The sequence below is a fragment of the Protopterus annectens genome, chromosome 6.part0 (assembly GCF_019279795.1).
Source record: "Protopterus annectens isolate FY-2018-M chromosome 6.part0, PAN1.0, whole genome shotgun sequence".
Lineage (NCBI taxonomy): Eukaryota > Metazoa > Chordata > Ceratodontiformes > Protopteridae > Protopterus > Protopterus annectens.
In genome coordinates, this window is record NC_056737.1 from 1,975,625,567 (window position 1) to 1,975,647,518 (window position 21,952).

The following is a 21,952-nucleotide window of genomic DNA, read 5'->3' on the forward strand; positions in this document are numbered from 1 at the left end:
TCTGATGAAGTCTATTTACTGTGTGGCTAAAGTACTCAACAAAATAAAATCTTCAATTGCATTGCGCCTGTAAAGGAGTAGTTTTAATTGATTTTAGTTGTATTTATCACTTCATCCAGGAATATTGCTGTTTGTCAGTCTGCAGCACTCTAATACCTTTTTGTATTAACAACTGAGTTAGCAGTCTAAACTGTCAATGAGATTTCAGTCATTTGAAGTTGACTACCAGTCTACCTTATGAAAACAAGTTTGCTGTACATATATCTTTGGGGTCCAGTATCTCAAAATGTCAGTATCCTTATATACATACATACATACATAAAGTGTCCCCTTGGAATGCAAATAGGTAATAAGAACAACTCATCCAGGACATTTCAGCACCTTATGCCACTTTAAACTGGTCTATTGATCTAAATGCAGTTTTACAATAAAACATCAGTCATAATTCAACCTGTCTGCCCAGTGCCCATTATCTGGAGTATATACTAAATCCAGAATAATTGCTATATCTAGGGATGGGAGTATATACTAAATTTAGGATTATGGCATATGGAGATGGAGAGTTTGTACTTATAGGTTCATAGGAGGTTACTAGGCTAACAACCATAGAGCCTGTATAAGGCTACCTGTATTTATCCTGAGTTGCCCCAATTTTGTGTGGTTAGGTGAGTAAAGTGCGCAGAGGTAAGGGTCTATGGTAGTTAATACTGACTTGTTGTGTCCAGGAGCGATATGGGTGTCACCCCAGGAGTGAATTTGCAGTCACCCATCCATTGATCTAGGGTGCGTTTGAAGAGGGTTGGGGGGGCTCAGTTTCACTTGAAACAGGAAGCATGTTCCAGAGAAGTGGCAGTCTCTGGGAGATGTACTTATCTCTCCAGCATGACCTGTTCATGTCAGAGGCTTGGTTAAGTTCCTTGGTGCCAGTGGCCCCCCTGCAGTTTGATTTATGAATGTGTAGCCACTTAACAACCTGTAGGAGACAGAATACAGTGACAGAGCTTTCAGTCTTTTCCACATAAGACTTAGTCCAAGATTATGGTATCTGTGTATAGGGACTATACTAAGTCTAATATTAAGGTATATGGGGACATTAAATATATACCGAGTCCAAGACAATGGTATCTGGAGATGAGTACATACTATGTCCAAGACTGTGATATTATCAGGGAATAGTGAGTACATACCAAATCTAAGAGTATGATATTTAATGGTATTTACGGATGGGGAGTGTGTGTATGTATACATATATGTATATATATATATATATATATATATATATATATATATATATATATATATATATGGAGTTAAGAAGTATATACTAAATCTAGGATTATGGGGAATGGGGATGGGAAGTATATCTTAGACTGAGATTATGGTATCTGTGAATAGGGAATATACTAAATCTAAGATTATGGTATATGGGAATGGGGAATATATACCAAGTCCAAGGTTATGGCATCTGCGGGAGGGAGGGTATATACTAAGTCTAAGATTAAGGCATCCAGTAGTATTCCTCTCTACTCTGAGGTAGAATAATCATGCAGTAAGGATATATAAGGAAGAGGGCTGTTGGGTGACAGTTTTACATGCTGGGGTTCAAATGCACTACATCACTTTTTGAGATTTATTGTATTTATTTTGATATCACAGTTAAGATATTGAAGCTGCAGCAATCAGAATTATGGTTCTTTAGTTGTAAAAGGGTACCATTTTATTTGGTTCCTACTGATGTTGTTATCCGGAGAACATTCCTTCCTTAGTCTGCTTTGAAAAAGTAAATATCATAATGGACCGAATCAGAAACTTGAATATCCTGTCTGCATAATAAATATCTCAGCATGTACAAGGTTTAATTGGCATTGAATCAATATTTAGAGATATTAGTTAAAGAACAATTACAATATTAAAATGAAATACAAATTAGAAAATGATACACTTCTACATAGTTTAGATATGTGTGTGTGTGTGTGTGTGTGTGTGTGTGTGTGTGTGTGTGTGTGTGTGTGTGTGTGTGTGTGTGTGTGTGTACATCTGTATGTGTATATATAGATATATGTATATATATATATCTATATCTATATATATCTATATATATATATATATATATATATATATATATGTGTGTGTGTATATATCTATATATATCTATATATATATATATATATATATATATATATATATATATATATATATATATGGGTTCATGTGTGCCTGGCTGTGCATGTCTTTAATTTACAATTATATTTGTTCATTGAAGCAGTCCATTTTATCAAAAATAACATAAATAATGACAGTGATAACAATTCTACATTTCCATTATTATCATTGTTTGCACAGATTATTATGGCATGTTTGTCTGAGACATTTCAGTCATAATCCAACTGAGTTTACAAAACTGGACTAAGAAGAAACCAGTTTTTCAATGAGCAGTAGAACATCCAGAGGAAAATGATATTCCATGTTAGAGGCTAAATGTGAATAACGTCTTTGCTCTGATTTTTTCTCTTCTCTGGCCATTTAAGAAGGTATACATAATATTTTAGAGTGAGAATAATGCACACACTGTTATGCATACAGTTTTAAATTAAAGTCTACTAACATATTTGGGTGGAGGGCATATTCATATCTGATGCCATTGCAGAATATGCTTTTGCCTGTAAATCTTACCTATCACTTGTTCACCCTTGAATAAACGTCCTGGGGAAATAGTTAGGACATGCACACACATTTTGTTCGAGTAGCTATTTTCAAATTATCTAATTGTTTGTGTCTGTGTATTCTGGTTTACAACTCACTTTTTATTCACACTCATCTGTATGAATGAGGTGCTGTGCAGATGTTCACAACAGAACATCTTGTTTAAGAGTCACATACATCTTACAAATATACATAATGCATAGGGACACTGCACAGAGAAATGCAAGAAAAGCATGAATCAAAAGCAATGGTGTACTAGGGCTATAGAAGCGATATGTTGCTACATACTCAGCAGGCGGCTGGAATGCAGCACATTTGAAATGAGCTCCACAATGCAAAGAGGAGCAGTAGCACAGCTTAGAGTCAGCTATACTGTCTATAAAGTGCCAACAGAAAGCTCACTACATTGAACTTACAGAGGTTTACTAGTAGCAAAAGAAATCCACTGTGCTGCCACAGAAGCAGAACCATTAACTCTTCCCACATCTCTACCACACGTACAGAAATAAATATTGTAAAGCGTGTGCATATCCTGACTTCTTTCTAATCTCATCAATATTGCCTTTTAAATAATTAATTAGTTAATTAGTCTTTATTATACATTTACAAACAGACTTTTTATTAGATCTGTGTAAAATGTACATACTTTATCTTTGCATGAGTTTACAAAATTAGAAATAAACTATTGTAAAGTGTGTGCATATCCTGACTTGTTTCTCAAAGTAAAATTGTAATCCGATAGCATGACAGGAATTATCAAACATGAAAAATAGTATACACTGGTTCACTGACTTGAAGGTATGAACAAATGTTGAAAATATTAAATAGCATAGAACTGTGAAGGAAATTTATAATGACTTATGTGTTCTATCACTGAAGAATGTTAACATTTACCAGGAAAATGCAAGCATGTAAACATCTGAAGATTTTTCTGCAGTCTTTGTATGGAAGGAAAAAAAAACCTCCACTAGCACTAAATGCGAAAACATCATAAGTAACTGCTTCTCTGAAAGTATGAATAGGAAAGCATTCTTTTGGGGAATTGTTATAATCAAGTATTTAATAAAGTATACACTGACAGAATGATTGCTAAAATTAGGTGCAAGAATGGAAATTCCACTGAGCAGCATATCCAGATGGCAGTCAGCCATGGCAGAGGGCCATCTTACAGACAGAATAGTATTCACACTACCCTACTTGTAGTTGATGCAGTACTTTTGTTAGGGACTGGTTCATCTGGTCAAAACAACATTGACCTGTTGTACAAACTGTGTGTAGCCCTCACTAGAACAAGATAGTGTAATTCATATCAGGTAATAAAAAAATAAATGGAGAGAGAGGTTCATTACCCAGCACCTTCCCCTGCTCTGGAATAGACTTCTCTTGCATGTCAAGCAATGTGACTCCATGCCAGTCTTTAAACAATTGGATTGGTGCTCCAAAATACACTCTGGGACTTATTGGCCTTGTCCTGCTTGAAAAAGGCTGGTAGAGCCTGAGGGTTGCTACTGGCAAGGTATGCATGGCCTCTAGTCAAATAGCCTTCTATTTTCTATGGTGTTATTCTGCTGTCACTGCCAAGAAAGGCTTTCTTCTTTCTCACTCCCTGGGGAATTGACACCAGAGCTATTTTTTGAGCAGGGGTGTACAGACTGTAGCTCTCTTTATGAGGGACTGGGGATGTGCCCCGAAACACTTGCATTTCCCTTGTGAATGCAGTTCATTTCACAGAAAAAGACATTTGCACAGAGTGCATTCACTGTGGAGCCAATGCTTCTAGTGGCATGTGTGTCAGTCCCCCAACATCAAAATGAATATAAAATCTTATTAATACACAACCAAATTCTTTTTCTTTTTCTGAATTATACCTTTGGCTATTTTACTTTTAGTTTGGCACCTACAACAGCATCATCATCAGAAGAGATGTCAGTTTAACATCTTACCTGAAGGACAACCAGATAGCATCATAGATAATTGCTTTGTATTTCTGGGATTTTCAGCATTTTCCTAGGGCATTCAACATTATGCTAGATATACCATCTGGCACCTCTGGAAATACATCTGGTTCTATATATGAGTCAAGATGAAAGCTTTCATTTAGTCCTGCAATTAAGCTGATTTCATTTTTCAATTAATGTAGCTCAGTTAAGTTCTTTTTACTTACTTGCATAATCATTCAGAATTCTGATAAGCTTTGTTTAAAATGTTACTAAATGATATACATACAAAAAAGTGAAGCAATGATTAAACTTCATACCTTCATTGCTTTTCTTTTATTTTATAGTTTATCTAGTTGCATACGATTCTACAGAAATATTTCATATATATATATATATATATATATATATATATATATATATATATATATAGTGCATTCCAAAAGTCTGGCAGTTTAGAAGAGAATTAGAACCATGAAGTTTTGTCATGCTTCATACAGTGGTTCTGTCATCTCACCACATATTGCTCGTAGTTTGTCCTAAAAATCAGTATTTAATTTCTGAATATTGGATTTACCTGGTTAACAACAACAATTAAAAATGCCTTAAATGCATCTCTGTATATTACACAGGTATACCTAACAGGAAGTGATTAAAAGGAGTGCCCATGTTTGAGAATTTCTGCATACTACAGACATTATGTTATGAACTTACATGACTGTAATGCTTTAGAATAACTTAATTATTTTTATTGATTTATTTATTTATTTAACATTTGCTAACTGGGAAAGTCCAACTTGGAACTAGCCAATTTTCTGTGGAGGCCTGTGGCGAAATACTCCAGACGCATGTCTTTGTAACGTGGGAGGAAACAGGAGCACCCAGAGGAAACCCACATGAATGCAGGGAGGACCTGCAAATGCTGCACAAAAGGCACCCAGCTGAGGAGCGAACTAGAGAACCTCTTGCTGTGAGGTGACAATGCTAACCGCTCCGTCACTGCACTGTCTGTTTGTATGCATTTTCATAGCAGTAATCCTACTGGAGAAAAGTTTTCACTTTTTTAGGTGAGTCCTGATAAATGAACCATTTTTCAGTCACATAGCAAACTTGACTATTTAGCAAAACACAAAGAACACTCTTTTCTGACATAGAATCAGCAGTAAACAGAAACATTAGTAAAACAAACTGTAAGAAAGACAAATTCTGTCATATGGTGTTTTATCACTTTTTACATTCATGTATAGGCAGCATTTCAAGGATAGATAATATGCATACTGGCGAGTAACCAGGAATTTGTAGCTCAGTGGAGTAAAGCTTCATGCGCGACCTTAATAAAACTGGACTATGCAGTAACTATAACAACTAAGTAAGCACATCACATAATATACACTGGCTTTAAGTAATATTACATTATCATAAAAAGAAAAGAGAAGCATATTCATTTTTGTGCCATTATCTATCATGTTGATAAGACCCTGTGCCTTATGATGTTCTCTAGCAAAAGAATATCAATTCCAACATAGATTCTTCTGCATCTATATTATTAATTCTATTTGCTGAACACCTGACTCAGTATGAATTATTGATTCCACAGATGGCTGAGAAGGCAAGTGTAGGGCTATAACAGTCAATGAATGTACCCCCCCCCCCACACACACACACATAAAACACACACACACACACACACACACACACACACACACACACACACACACACACACACACACACACACACACACACACACACACACACACACACACACACACACACACACACACACACACGCAAACACCGCAACAGTTTGAACAATAAGTAGTCCACCTGTGACACAATCTCCCAAGGCATGAAGATCAAAGCAGCATTTCCATTATAGAAGAAATAACTTACCATGGTTTCCTGTCTTCCTGTTCATTTATTTATTTTTCTAAACTATCATTGTCATTGTTTGGTCATACAGTTTTCCATAAAATGCTAAAGTCAAACAGTGTTAGTACGAGTTACTTTGGGATAATCACAAAATAAAAGAAGAAACATTAAATATATATACAATAATGTACATTAAGATGTTGTATGCAGTATAGCTGTCAAGTATTACTTGTTTATTGATTAATTTTGCAAAAATTGGCAGAGGCTATAGTACAGAAAATAGTCACCAAATTTTTTAAGCTGTGTCTTCCCAGCATCTCTGTTATAAAGATAGGGCCCTTCCCAGTTATAACTTTAATAACCAAAATATTTTGTATGACGTCTGCGAGCATCACACTGATGATACAGGGGATCTTAAGGGATCATATGAACAAACCACACCTTACTATTCTGAGCTGCGCTTCACAGGTTGCATTACTAATGTATTCTGTGCTTCTTTTAAACTATTTGTCAGAGAGCAAATAATGTAACAGTTAAAAATAAAAGACAGTATTTAACCTATGACTAATGTAAAAGTCATACCTTGCTGAGGTCCTTTTTCTAATATATGCACATGTAAGTAGTCTGTGTGTCATTTACCAGGCAAAACCCCCACACAGACAGAGGACTGATGAACTGTTTTAGTCTGTAGTGGGCAGATCATTAAGATCACTCAAGCAAATGCTAATAACATGTTTTCACAGTTACAATAAGCAGATGGCTTTCTACTGTTCTTAGAATCCCAAATAACAATGTTATCATCTTTTTCAAACATGTAATGTCTTCTTATTAAATACTATCAAACTAATTAGTTAAAATTCCTATATTTTCATACAAAACCCTCATAAAAATACAGTGCCTTTGTATGTGCCTGTTACCACCACTGAAATGTCTTGGAAATGCCCTAACCTTCAAAAGTAATATGCAAAAAGCTGGCAAACACAGAAATAGTTAGCAATCTTTATTAAACAGCATTAAAAGTGAGGAATTAATGTGGCTCTGCAAACACCTGCACTAAGGACCTAAATCTGTATCAACAAATAAACAAGATTCAGTGGAGGGAAACACAAGTCAAATTATTCCCATCCCACATAATAAGCTACCACAAAAGATAAAACTTATGGATGGATGGGTAGACACAAATTTATACCAAGGTTTCATGTGCAGCCTTTCTCTAGTTGGAAGATGAGAACCATTAAGTTCTTGCAAAGGGTAGCAAAAACTTTCCAGGGTGACTTCTTAAAAGAGTAGATGGTGAGGTATGTTAAGGTCCCCTTGATCACTTTTCTAGTATTATTCTTATGTCCCTAAATGCATTTTGTGTGTGTGTGTGTATGCTGAAAAAATAAGTAAATAAATAAAGCAGGATTGCAGTCTTTAAAGTTAATTTATCCTAATTAAAATATTTCCACTTTGTTGACTTGCTTGTTTCTCATTAAAATCAAAAATGAATTGCAACAATTTTTCGTCCTTTGCTTGACTTATTTTCTTAATAAAATATTGCAGTCTCAGATGCCTTAGAAGTAGAACCTAAGTAAGGTATAACCCATAATAAATGCAGGGAACAGCCCAATGCCATTTTTAACACCGTGTAGACTATTTTACTTACAATAACTCTGTAGTGATGCCCAATGTAAAGCAAACTAGGCAGTCAAGCTGCATGAACCAATTCCACCAAGTGCTGAAGAGAGGCATCACTGAAGACTCATGACACTGGTGCCTTTCCTCACTAGGTATTTGCAGGCACAGAGACATTTATTAGCCACTATTGTACCAACTTAACTAGGGCTCATTACATGCGGGGAAAAAACTAAATAAAATAAAAATAATAAAATAAAAACAGTTCAGTTCTTGGCTGCACTTGTAATTATACTTAAAATTAATTAATCAGAAAAAATCAAATCTGTATATAATTAAATTAAATTGAGTGCTACAGTAACCACATTTTGCTGTGTACAAGTCGTAATTCAAAGCAAATGTGTCTCTTACAATACATGTTGGTATTTCATAGAAAGTAGCACATTTGATACATTCCCCACAGCACATCTTTATTGTCTTCTGGACACCAGGCATCACTGAGACATATGCCTGGTGTCAGAGCCATGGCCTCAAGCCCAATGCCAAAAAGTGCATTGTCATCCCTTTTGGTAAAAACTCTGTACCCATGAACTACCACATAGGCTGTAGTCTACTTAACACCGAAAGTGTGATGAGACCTTGGGACATAGGTGGGCAGTAGTCTCTCCTTTGGTAATCACATTGCCACAGTAGTCAGGAAGTCCTTCAATGTGGCACGCCTCATCACAAAAGGTTTATCATCCAGGAAAAAAGAGGTCATTGTTCCCCCTCTACTCATCACTCATTAGACCTATAATAGAGTACAACGCCCCTTTTGGTATGTACCTCACAAGACATCTACAACAACTGGGAAGGCCGCAAAAATACCTCACAAAGAGGATTACCGGCCTCAAGCAGATGCCCTATGCAGACCGTCTCAAAAAACTCCAGCTTTACTCCGTTGCATATCGCCTTCTCAGAGGCGATCTCTGCCTAACATACAAAGCTATGTCAAACCCAGAGCTGTTGGACATGCTCCACTTAAAGAAATCCCAATCCCTCTGAGCTACACGCTCTAGGGACCTAAACCTTGTCACCACAATAAACAGAACATGCTGGAGGGATAGATTCCTGTCCCAGAGACTTCCCATACTCTAGAACAAACTAGCTATCTATATCAAACAACGCTCCTCATTAGCACTCTTCAAGAAAAATCTTGATGATTGGATGGGAGATAGGAAATTCACTCCGGGGATTACTTCTGTGGCTCTGCTCGACAGGGGCACAGGAAAATAATGTTCTTGGGTGGTGAAAGCCAGGGTACCATTTGGCTAGGCTTATATATGCCCTAGGGCCAATAGCCTAGTACCTACTTACCTATGACAGTTATGTAGTCATTGTGAAAGCAGCATTTTGGGGGTTATTTTTTATTTTATTTTTATATGTTTCAGTTCATTGCTCTTATAGTTCTATTGAAAACAGACAGGCACCCTTCCCAGTACTGGAAATTATTACAACAGAAAATAATTGATTAATCAATTTAATATAGGTGTCAGAATAGCAGCAGTGTCTTCTGAGGCTTCAAACAAATATTCACACATATAAGAAATATTACATGAATCATGGCGTCTCCATGAAAAAAAAAAGTATTACATTAATAACTGTAAGCTAAAATACACAATACATGTAATTAACTTCAAGTGAAAGCATACAAATGTTAAGGCTTCTGTCATATACAGATGATGCAGGTGCAAAAAACATTTAACTTATTTTTAAAAACAATGCATAACCCAGTCTAGTTGCAGCTTAATAGATAGATAACAGTGACAAGCAATAAAGCAGGTACCAAGCCAAAAAGTCTCCCTTTCTATGGCCATTTTCTTTTCATCTTTATTTTATTAATTCTTTGTTGACCGGGTTAGTCCCAACAGGCTAATAGCCTCTTTTCAGGGGAGACCCAAGGGGGTATTTATGCTGCTACTGCAATTTGGCCCAGCCATCAGGGAACTACCCCTACTCTTTTCAATATCGCATCTACCTAAGCTACCACAAACTCAAGCAGGTGGGTCCTTGGTTTAATATGGTATCCAAAAGATTACATACTCCAGAGGACAGCACCCCCTTGTGCTGCACTGCAGGGTCAGCAATCTATCTACATGATGTAGGAATAGAACCCACAGCCTTCTACAGCAAAGGTGATTGCACTATCTGTTGTACCACTGACCCTATCTATTTTTTTTGTTATCCTAACCAGACCAGTTCAGCAATGCACTGTAATTCAGAGGCAGTCTAACAGCCTGACCTTCAAAATAATGATAAAACTGTATGTAAAAAGTATGTTGTCAAAGAGAAGGATGAAATCAGCTTATTAATGTGGTAGATGTTGTCAGAAACAGATATTTGAATTAATCCTCATAGTTTTCGCAAAGTCCTAGGCTTAAGGACAGAAAACAGTTATGAGCTTCATCACAATCATTTGTTAGGCTGCAGATATAGTGGAGTAACCTTTTAAAGGTGTAATAAATTCAAACTGATTGGTGGGGCTGTGACTGAAAGAATGTCATCATCAAACTTAAAACAAAAACTCTGTAATGCAAGGGAAGCTTTGGAAAAGAAATAGTATAAAATAAAAGCTACTGTAATAAAAACAATTCTAATAACACAGAAAGTTTGCATATTTTGTGCTTTTACCTTAGAAGAAACTTCATCACACATTGTTTTTATTTTAGAAGGCCATCATCAAACATATTTAGGTGAATTGATCTTCAGTATGTACGATTAGCACTTGTGCGGTTTCACTTCACACTGTTCTTGGATAGTTATTGTATTGATACTACAGAATTTAGCACATTGTTAATTTACTTAGTGAATGTACCTTGATAATTTATTTTATTTATTTTTGTGTTGCTTATTGCTTGATACTGTTTCTAGTTTTCTTGTTATTTCATCATTCTGATGTCTATTGACTGTTAGAAAAAGCTGTCACAAAATATTACAGATATAATGATTAAAAAAAACGAAACTAAAAAGACTAATTGCACTAGCAATAAACTCAAAAAATGTGCAATAACCTGACAATAAAATGACCATATAAGCACATTTATGTAAAACAATACAGTAGCAAAGGTATTTAGTACACAAGCAATGGCTAAGTTAACAGTGAGAACTTTTGTTCTAAAAGTTTTGCAGAACTTCCTCTGAATCATTTTAGTTTAAAGTGCTTGTACCATCAATCCGTGATCATATGATTGTACATTTTAATAGGTTTTGTCATGGAAAATTTACAAGTCTAGTCTCAAAACCCAAGACCTATTTGGTGTGAGCAAAAAATGTTGCATAACTGGGAAAACAATGTTATCCTGCTTGAATGTACATGTTTATTACTTTGAACGTTTTTAAAGTATACTGTAGAGTTTAGTATAGAAAAATCATTAAAATACATGGATTTTACAAGTCTATTCCAGATGGTGAAATGTAAACTGTTATAGACCTTTTTATTCACCACAACAGTACAGTCAGAAACTTGATAAGCAAAGTATGAATTAACACCTTGTTTAGAAACTATGTTTAAATAGCAGAAATGCTTCGGAAATATGTTCTGATCTTCTTCTTCTTCTTCTCCATTTCTTCCAAAGGTAAGCATGATATGATGAGAAGTATATTAAAAGTAACATTAAGCTTTATGTAGGAACAACTGAGGTTTGGTAACAGACCAGTTTGTCCAGGACATCTTCAAGGGAGGGGTCAGTTAAGTATAGTAGCAGGTATTAAGAGAGAGGAGGGATGAAAGGGTTAAATAGGAAGGAGGGATGATTAGGAAATGAGGTAAGGGTAGGGAGGGGCTTAAGGGGTTAAGGAAGTGTAACTGAGGAAGGAATCATATTTTGGAATGAACTTGACGACCTGTGAGTATTTCTGGATGCGGGTAGGTCTGGGGTTAGATGTGGTTGGTCTGGTGGAGACGGCTATATTGTTTTTTTGTTTTGTTTTTATCTATTTCATAAATGGTAGCTGCAATCAGGATTGTGTGTTGGTTGGGTACAGGTGTAGGGTGCTGTTGTTTTCATGCCAGGGGCTTCTTATAGAATCAGAGTGGTTTAACACCATTCTTTCATGTCTACGTTGGGCACGATGTGTGGGCCTTGGGTATTCTGGTGTTGGCAGCAGTTCCTCTTTGGAGGGAGTTGTGGGGATTGTACTCTGGTCATACCTTTCAACTGTAGCCTTAGCTTTGTGCAGTGGCAGTATCATAGCCAATGAGGTTATCCGAGGCGTGATTATTGCTAATTGAAAACGAATCCATAGCCTTTGAGAGTTATTTCCTGCTTTGTCTGGATTTCTTGCTGGGAAGTTGTGACGAGTGGCCATGAGTGAGTGGCTGGTTTTGTCAGTCGGTTGGGATGATCTCCCAGTGTGTTAGTGGCAGTTTGGCTATACTAGTTCCCCTGCTCCTTGCCATTGGAGGTCGAAGTTAGCAAGTGTTGCACTGCTTTGATGCTGGTGGAGCCCTGTCATCGTTTCTTGGCTTGGAGGTGTTCCATATGTTTTGTGGGGCTGCACCTCTGCTGTTGAAGTGTAGCAATTATGTTTAAAAAAAAAAAAAAAAAAAAAAAAAAAAGACAGCAACCATTTATTGGAGCCAGGGTTCACACACACACACACACACACACACACACACACACACACACATACACACTCTCGCAGATACACTCATTCTTGTGGTCAACGTAGTGTATAATTGCCCAGGTCATTTAGTTTCATTGGTTTGCCTGCAGTTGGCTCTGTTATTTCCCATCTTGTGATCGGTGCAGGTATAGCAGTGACCAGCAAAGCTGCTGCTGGTGTGGTTCGGTGAGGTAATGTACATGTTTTGCGCGACATAGGTGTGACAGCGAGGTACAGCAGTGAAATGGAGCCAAGGCAACCAGTTCAGATTAAAAAAAAAAAAAAATATATATATATATATATATATATATATATATATATATATATATATATAAAACAAACTTAAATATAGAATGAACTTAGCTACTCTGCTTCTGAATACAGGTACGACTTTGATCTAGCTGTAATATGGATGTGATGAGGGCATAATAGTTAACGTGTTGCCTTGCAGCCCCAGCGTACAGGGTTTGCTTTCACAGGGTGAAATTAGTTGGGTTTGAGGTGGCTCACAAGTCTAGTTACCTTAATGGAGTTATCTGTATGTCAAGTGGAGACAATAAAACATCACTCCACAATGATCGAGACCAGTGATTACTTTGCTTCTTTTTCGTTTCCCATCTGCGATTTTTCAGAGGTGGCAGGCTGTTGAGCAGGTATGTATGTTTCTGAAAGGTTGAGCAGTTACCCTAGTGTTGCATATGTATAGGCCCAGGGCATAGCTCTCAAGTGTACCTCATTACGAGGAACGTACCTCATTTGGGGTCTTAAAAAGTGCATGTTCCTCAAGGTTCCACATTGAAAGGGTCTGTCACACATTCATTGTTGGAAATTGTTTAACTGCTAGCCATGGCTAAATAGATGGGAATCATATTAATTCATTAGAATATCTTTTTTATACATAAAACCAACCTATTTTAGCCATCATATGCCCTTCCTAGTTGAAGCTGTTAGTAAGCCAGTAGTAAGTGTTCCACGTTTTGCCCATTTGTCACACATTATGAGGGCTAATGTTCCTCATTTTGGGGACAGGAGGTTGACAGCTATGGCCCAGGGTGAGTTTTGCACAGTGGTTAGTTTGCAGTTTATCAGGTGGTTCGCTTGTGTACTTGTGGGGGTTTCTCTAGGCATGGATGTTTGCTGCTGAACGGGGTTGGATTTGGTATGTTCGTTCTTTGGTGGTTTGGCTGGTTGTATTGGCTTTCAGTTGCAAGGATCGGGTTTCAGATGTAGTGTGTACCTTCTCTGCTTGTGCTTTGTCAGTTCACCGCTCATGGCCCTGGTTCACTGTGGCATGCTTGCCTTGGTTGTCTTTCCTGTTATGGATTTGGCTTAGAACTGCTGACTCATTTTCACTGGCTGAGGATTGACGTTATGGTATGACTGATGGGCATGCGCAGTGATTGCTGGGAGCATGCCAGCTGCTACTTCATACATCCTGAATTGTTAACTGAGAAATAAATTGATATGTCTAACAGTCAGGGGAAGGAAATGTTGCTGCTACCATTTTACGGGCTTTGAGCCCAAGAGTTAAAAAGGAAGAAGAAAAAAAAAAAGAAAAAAAGTTACCTCTTCCCTGTACAGAATGCCTCAGAACAAATGAATTTTGCCTTATTCTTGGGCCGTTTTCATAAAAGGGTGGTTTTCTGGTAAATTTGTGGCAAAGCATTACAATTATAGTTAGAAATAGTGACGGACACGGGGTTTCCAGATTACACACCTGTCAGGATAGGCATGCTAACACAAAATTAAACATTTTAGGTTATAGGAGTAATACCTACAACCTCCTTTTGGGCTATTTGTTTCACTTTAGTGTATGGCTTTGTCTAGATTTCTTGCTCCAAGGGGTTCAATGGAATGGCGCTGGGACTGCTTACTGTACCTGTAACAAACGTGGGGTTATGTTGGACGTAATACCCTTCAGAACATTCATGCCAAGGCACAACCCTTTATTCTTTCATTTTTTTGGTTTGCAGGAGGGATAGGGAGAAAGAAAAGAAGAAAAAAAAGGGAGGGGGGGGGGGTTTATGGAGTTCATACATTTCAATTGTTTTTGATTTTGCCGCTGGTATTATTCCACAGTTTGGATGTCCATGACTTTGACTGAAGCTTCAGCTCAGACCCTATTACTCCTACCTAATACTGGGGCTATTGTAAGAAGGTGGTGAATTACCTCTTTAAAATTAATGGCAATAATTAGGAGTTATAAACTGCGTTACTTCATAATTCACATTCCTTTAATGCCTGGGAGCTGAAAAGGTTTCAGTATTAGTAGTACTTTACAGTTTCAGAGGTTAGTTTGAGTTATATTGGTGATGATCTTGGTGTTCAGTTCAATGATTGCTGAGTACAAACACATGGCAGGTGTCCCTGAAGGGTTTTAATGACCTTAGTTTTGTCCCAGACTTTTTGTGATTGCTTCCTGTTGCGGAGAGCCGGGCAGTGCGGTCATCGGTTGAGGATCAGTTAGAGGTCAGGGTGTTCATGGAGGTCATTTTGCAGTTTACTGTGGTTGCTCTCAGGCCAGACTCAGGCCAGACATGTTACCTGAACTTTAAAAGTAGTTTGCAGGTGGCATATTTCTTAATGGTACAGGATTTGCAGTATGCACGCAAGTGTACAGAGTTTTGCAGAATGTCCAGATTTTTACTTCATATTTTTCGTGTGTTTCTCATTAAACTGATGTTTTCTAGCAAATCACTGGCAAATTATTGGGTGTTGAAGTCACAAAAGAATGACATCCATTTGAATTTCAGACTCTGTACCCTTCAGAAAATTTGTGCTAATGCAAAGCTTGTTATTCTTTCAATTTTCTAAGTTTGTAAGAGCAATATTTAAAAAGTGTCCCTATTTTGGTCCAGATTTTTTGCTCTAAGAGGATGAGAGGTATGAGTTGGTATAATGTCAGACATGGGAGAGGTAGACATCATGGCTGTGTTAGTCATCATTGGTGTGGGGTATTTCTAAAATGAAGGACGGGGCGGCAACTGACTCAGCTGAGGGTGTGTTTTTTTTTTTTGTAGGCTCTTATTTAGAGGGCGGCCCTTGTACTCAGGGGGGATGCTTGCATTTGTGTTTGGTGGAGATTGTCAGTTATTTTGGCCATCCTAGTTGCTTCTTCCTTTGTTTATTGTGCTTTGATGGAAGACCTTTGGTTATGGTGCAATCTAATTTACTTTTATTTCTAAAAATGAACCTGTGAAAGGATGGTATGGTTTAATTTTATTTACCTGGATGGTTTCTCTTTTCATCACCAGATGATGAATGCTGCCACTTATATGGGGAATATGGGTAAAGGAGGAACACTTGCTAATGGATCAGTTGCATTTTCAAATAGGAAGCTGACAGGTTTTTTAAAATGTGATAACGGCCTATGTCTATAAATATTATAAAGGGAATAATAACTAAGAGGTTTAGGACATAATGATCAAGAGACTTTGGTTTAGGTGTGTGCACGGGATTTACTTGTACTTTTCTCTCTCAGATTGGGACGCACAGAGTGATCTATCCAATGGAGTAATGCACAATGAGGTCACGGAGGGGGAAGTGCAGAGTTTGCATCAGTTGGTGCCCTGAAGGAAGTACATTCGAAATGGGATGGATTCACCTGGGATTGATGTTCTGACATTGGAAAGGTGCACATTGAGGTTGCATATGAGGGAAGTGCCGAGGGCATTATGCAGCAGCATGAAATAAGTGGATTTGAAAAGTGACGTTTTTGAGGGGAAGGATGTTTGTGCACGATGAGGTCACAACAAATCACTTTATTAGGTGGCTAAGAGACTGTGGTTTTGGGAGTAGTGGAGGTACAGATGATGATGAGGTATGTCAAGGGTTGGGTCAAGTAGGCGGGAGGTTGTCCACCTGTGGGATGGAGTAACAATAATAGATGGTTCAATCCCATTGTGGTGGGCATTGTAGATAGCTTTGAGTTATTTTGGGAGTTAGCAATGGTTTCCTCTAGTGTAGATAGTAATGAGTCAGTTATTAAGATTGCGTGAGGAGCAGACAGTACAAGGTGTGTGTGTGTGTGTGTGTGTGTGTGTGTGTGTGTGTGTGTATGTGTGTGTGTGTGTATGTGTAATTGGTTCCATCATGTAAGCAGACATATGCTTGGACTGATAGGAGGTTGTAGGTTGTGTGTCTTTTAAGAGTAGATAAGGGTTTGAAGGGCATCGTAGATATGCAATGGTTGGCATTAAGTAAAACTGGGTGTTTCAGTGTCTAGGCTGAGGTTATTAAATATTAAGCAGGGCATGATTTGGGTCTCTTTAGAGATGCCTTGCTTCGTTATCTGAAGTGAAGGTGACACATTGAAAGGAAAGCTTCAAAGGGGAAAGCCAAGGGTAAGCCATGGATTAAGGATGTTGAGTGTGGTAGAGGCATAGCATTGGACATTTTAAGGTCAGAGGAATATTGTTCATAGGGATTTGCTTTGGTTTCCAAATGTGATAGGAGGGTTGGGCCATACGTTTGAGGGAACTGGTTTGTGGCTTGCCCTTCAGGAGGGTAGGGGGACTGGAGAAGGGATGTGGGACTTTGAATTTGGTTTCAGTTTAGCAGGCATCATCATTTGACACAGGTCTTGGAACACAAAGTTTTTTTGTATAAGGATACCTATTATTGGCAGGTGGCCGGTGTCACCATGGGCACCAGTTGTGCCATTTCATATGCCAACCTTGTCATGATGGAGTGGGAACATCAACATATTTTGAGTAGATTGGAGACAAATGTGTTCTTTTATAGATGGTTTGTCGATGATCTTTTTATAGGTTGGCTAGGCGATGCTGTAACACTTCATAGTTTTTTTCAACAATTAAATGCCAGCAATGATTTTCTATGTTTTATCATGCATAGTTCTGTAAACAGTGTGAATTTTTTTTGATGTGATGGTTTACCATAAAGGGGATGGTTTTAGTACTAAGTTACATCATAAGGATTGCTACAGCCCTACATTTGTACATAGGGATAGTATGCACCCTCAGCACATTTTTAACAACATACTGGTGGGACATGCCATGAGGATATCTAGGCTATCATATGAGGATGCTGATCTATTTAATGAGCTTCAACATTTGAAGGATGCATTTATAAGGAGAAGATATAGCCAGGTACAAGATGATCAAGCATATAGGAAAGTGCAGAGTGAGAGGGGTGGACATGCCAAACCATATTATTCTGAGAGGGTTTGTGTTAATATTATGAAGGTTGAAATAGATAGTGCTACACCTTTGGTTCTTTCATTTATCCAAGATATAGGCCAGGTGAGAAATATTATATATAAGAATTTGCCAATATTTTTGGTGGATAACAAAATGCAGGAAATAGTAGGTCCACAACCTAAATTTGTATATAGGAATCAGAAGAATCTTAAGCAAGAGTTGTGTTATCCAATCATTACAACTTCGTTAGATGCTTCCTTAGGTGGTACCCATAAGTGTGGGGCTTGTGCATTCTGTATTTTTATAGATGAGCCTGGAATTTTTTAAACAACCAGGAACTGGTAAACTGTGGCAATTACAAGTCAAGGGAGACTGTAACACTGTTAATGTGGTGTATGTGGCACACTGTATGGTCTGCTTTAAATTCTATGTTGGCAAAACCAACCGTCACCTTAGGGAGAGAAAATAAGGGATCATGTTTACTGTACTAAGAAAGGGCTGGATTGTAGTGCTTTAGCAAAGCACACATTGTCACAGGGGGACAAGCTTACCTTTCTTTTTCAAGCTTTACATGTTATACCACATACTAATAGACTTGGGAATTGTGTTCATAGAACTGAGATTGTAGAACTCCAATGGATTTTGCACCTGGGAGTGCATAGGGGCTATGGGAGTAATGAATTTGTACCTTTAAAGTCTGCATTAAAGTGTAGACCTTTAAAATAGCTGTGTTTTTAGTTTTTTAGTAATAGCCCTTTAAGGAGTTGATAACCTTAGGGGTTGATGCCTTGTGAATAGGACATTTTTATTGGTTGACTTGTTTTTAAAGTTTTTTAAATGCATATAAAAGATATGCTTTACTGTTATTTTGTATGTCTGATGAAATGGTGGTGAAAGCACTTACATCTATTAAATATTATTGTTTTTATTTCACTGTCTTTTGTCCTTTTGGAGCTTTTCATTTTGATTGTACTCTTTTGTGGCCTTCACTCACTACCTGTTGGGATTGTTGTTTATTTCACAGAGGAAGTCTGGGGAATGGGGTCCCCTTTTCACTGGGTTGATATGACAGTGGTACGGTTTGTGTGGTCATTTGAGGCATGTCCAATTGGGGTTAGGAGTAGATGCTTGTGGCAGGACCATGGGGGCAGGTTTGTAAGTAAGCTTATGTTAGGGGGTTTAGCTTGGTCATACAGTGTTGCAGCCACCAGGTGTAGGAGACTGGTGGTTGGATTGTTGAGTACATTGGTTCAGGCTTATTCAGTTAGTGAAGGAGTATTTAGCTGCAGTTACTGCAGTGGCATGGGTGCCATGGTGAGGTTGATTTACTACATTCTGGAGGAGGGGCTTAAGGGGTTTTCTCGCATGCTCGAAGTGGCAGTCTCCTACTGAGAAAATTGGTTGACATTGATTATTGTCAAAGTAAATTGGTTGCTGTGGTTGGCACTGGTATATGGAGGGTCACTTGGCCTACAATTTGTGTGGTTACTGCTTCATGGACATATTGATGTCATTAGCTGGGTGGTTAGAGTTGTCAAATGTTTTCTTCACTTCTAAGGGATATTGAGTATGATGGTTGTATTACTAGGCATTTGATTCATTAGGAAAGGAAATCTCATTTTGGACATTAGTACATCCAGTGGATGGATAAAGAGGTTGCAGTCAGCCAGGATGGCATGGCACTGATCCTGCAGATGGGGAGTCTTCATGTTAAGCTGGCATAGGAGGTTCAGCTGGGGTTGTTGGGAGTTTAAAGTTCATTCTCATTTGTTAATATCTAGTGGCGTGGCTTGTGGTGGTTGGACTGCTAAAATGAGGTGATGATTGTTTAAATGTCTTATTGCTTATATTGGATAGTTGGTATTATGGCAGGACTGCTATTAATCGAATTTTGTAAAGAGATTTCATTGGGATATTATATTTGGTGGGCGGTAAAAGGGAGCTGCGATTTGGCTTGAGGGTGAGCAGTTGGCTTTGTGTGGTTTCAGATGGCAGTGGGTTTATTGTTGGTTCTCCATTTGGCTGGAGATGACCTGGGAATCATTATGATGCTTCTACTGGTAGTTACCTGAGTATTTAACTGATACACTGTGGTTATGCTAGGTTATGAAGTTGTGGTTGTTACTTTACCATTGCAGAGGGAGCAGTGGTTTACTTTCAGTTGTTTAGGCAACAACTGCTTTTGCTATTTATGTGATAGGGCTTTGGGAAGCAATTACATGGATCTGTTTTGGTTAGAGACAAGGTAGTACACCGAAAGATGTTTGGTTTAATGCCTTTTAATGGAGGAAGTTTGGTTGGAGAGAGGGGGAACAGCCTGATCAGGCTGGTGGGCAGAGGAGAGGGACAGGCGTGCCCTCTTCTGTCCCCCTATTGGTGTTGGATGTTCAATGAGATGGGAAGGAAAGTAAGCAGTTGGATGCTGCTTGATAAGTAAAATTACTGAGCAGAGGTAAGCTGCTTATTTGGTTGGATGTGTAACTCAATATATGGTAAATGAAGTGAGTGGTGGGACGCTGCTTCATAAGTAAGCGAGTAGTATCGAGGCTGCTTACTGAGTCAGGATGAGCAGGTTCACGCTGTCCTAGTTAAAGTTACATGGATCTTATGCTCAATTGTACCATGTGTTGGCTGCAATTTAATAAATATTGGTTAACAAATTATGACTTGTGGAAGTTTAATAACGGTCGTCAAACGTTATTCAGTGTGATGCATTTATTGAAGGGGACCGGGACAAATCTATTTGCCTGTAAACAGTATGCATTTAAACATTCTAGAAAATATAGTACATTAGGTTAATTTCTAAAAACATGTTTTAAGCAGTGTTTTATGGACTTGTTGTCCCATATTTAACCGTAGTATAAGCAATGAAAAATATTTTTCAACTATATACAGAAATGTATATCATGTACCATTGACTTTAAATCAAAGGCTGCCTATAATGATGCTAAATTATATGTCTGCATTTTTCATATTTATCTGGACGAACCCAGTGCTTAAAAGCATATTCTACTTTTATAAGGGTTACATGTGATAAGTCAGCTTTAGCGTGCCATCTTACATACAGCATTTCATTGCGGTAGTGTTATAGATTCCAGTTATGATTGCATCTTGTGTCCAATGGTTTGAAAAATATGTATATACTCTCAGCTACAGATTTATAAGTACATAAATATATACCTTTTATCATGTAATTTAAAACTAGACTGTGTATTTTAAATGATTTACTCTGTCATAAAAGGAAATATTCTGCAATTTAAGAAGTGCAAAAAGTTGCACTCAACATTGCAAATCTAATTGGGAATTTTACCAAAAATTCTGACCTTTTCTACATTTTATCTGATGAAAAAAATGTCTGTCTTTTAGCTGCACCAAAACAACAGCAAAAAGAAAAAAAAAACACTAGTTCCAAAACCATCTAATCAGAACTTTTGAATAATTATAAGATTTCTAAGAATTCAGGCTTTCATATCCAGTTATTTGTTAATGTACAGATAACAAACAAAACATATACTTTCAAGTTCTTAGACAAAATGGCCTGTTTTGAAATTTCAGTACTGGTCATCTTAGAAATAAAATATATCTCTCCCTGTCTGGTATTTGACAACCCCCTTTAAAAGGCAACAGTATTTTTGTATTGATAACTGGCTGGTTTATGAATGTGTTTCTTTCAGCATGTGTTGGTAGGAGAGTACTGAATGTAATAAAGAAAGAGCCCTTACAGTATATACAGCTTTCCTCATTAAAAATGCGGTACTAGAATTATGTCATTCTGGTGATACAGCTTTTTGAAATAAAAGGCTGAATCATGATGCTCAGTATTCAGTATTACATCATGCTATATGGACTGCATTTGTGAGGTTTATGCTCAGTCAGAAACTGCTGGTCACAAAACTAAGAATTACAATATGTGAAACTGGTCACTACAGATTAGTGGGTCACTGTAGCAAGCAATAGAGCAGATGCCAAGGCAGAAATCTCCCTTTCTACAGACAATTTATTTTCATTTTATTCTTCTCTTA

General features: G+C 37.6%; 1 protein-coding gene and 1 pseudogene across 2 annotated transcripts in view; both read left to right on the forward strand.

Moving 5' to 3' along the window:
* Window positions 1-21,952, forward strand: part of ZNF385B (zinc finger protein 385B) — a 1,204,911-nt gene that overhangs the window by 625,805 nt on the left and 557,154 nt on the right. The window lies entirely within an intron of this gene.
* LOC122805092 lies at window positions 12,334-12,474 on the forward strand (annotated as a pseudogene).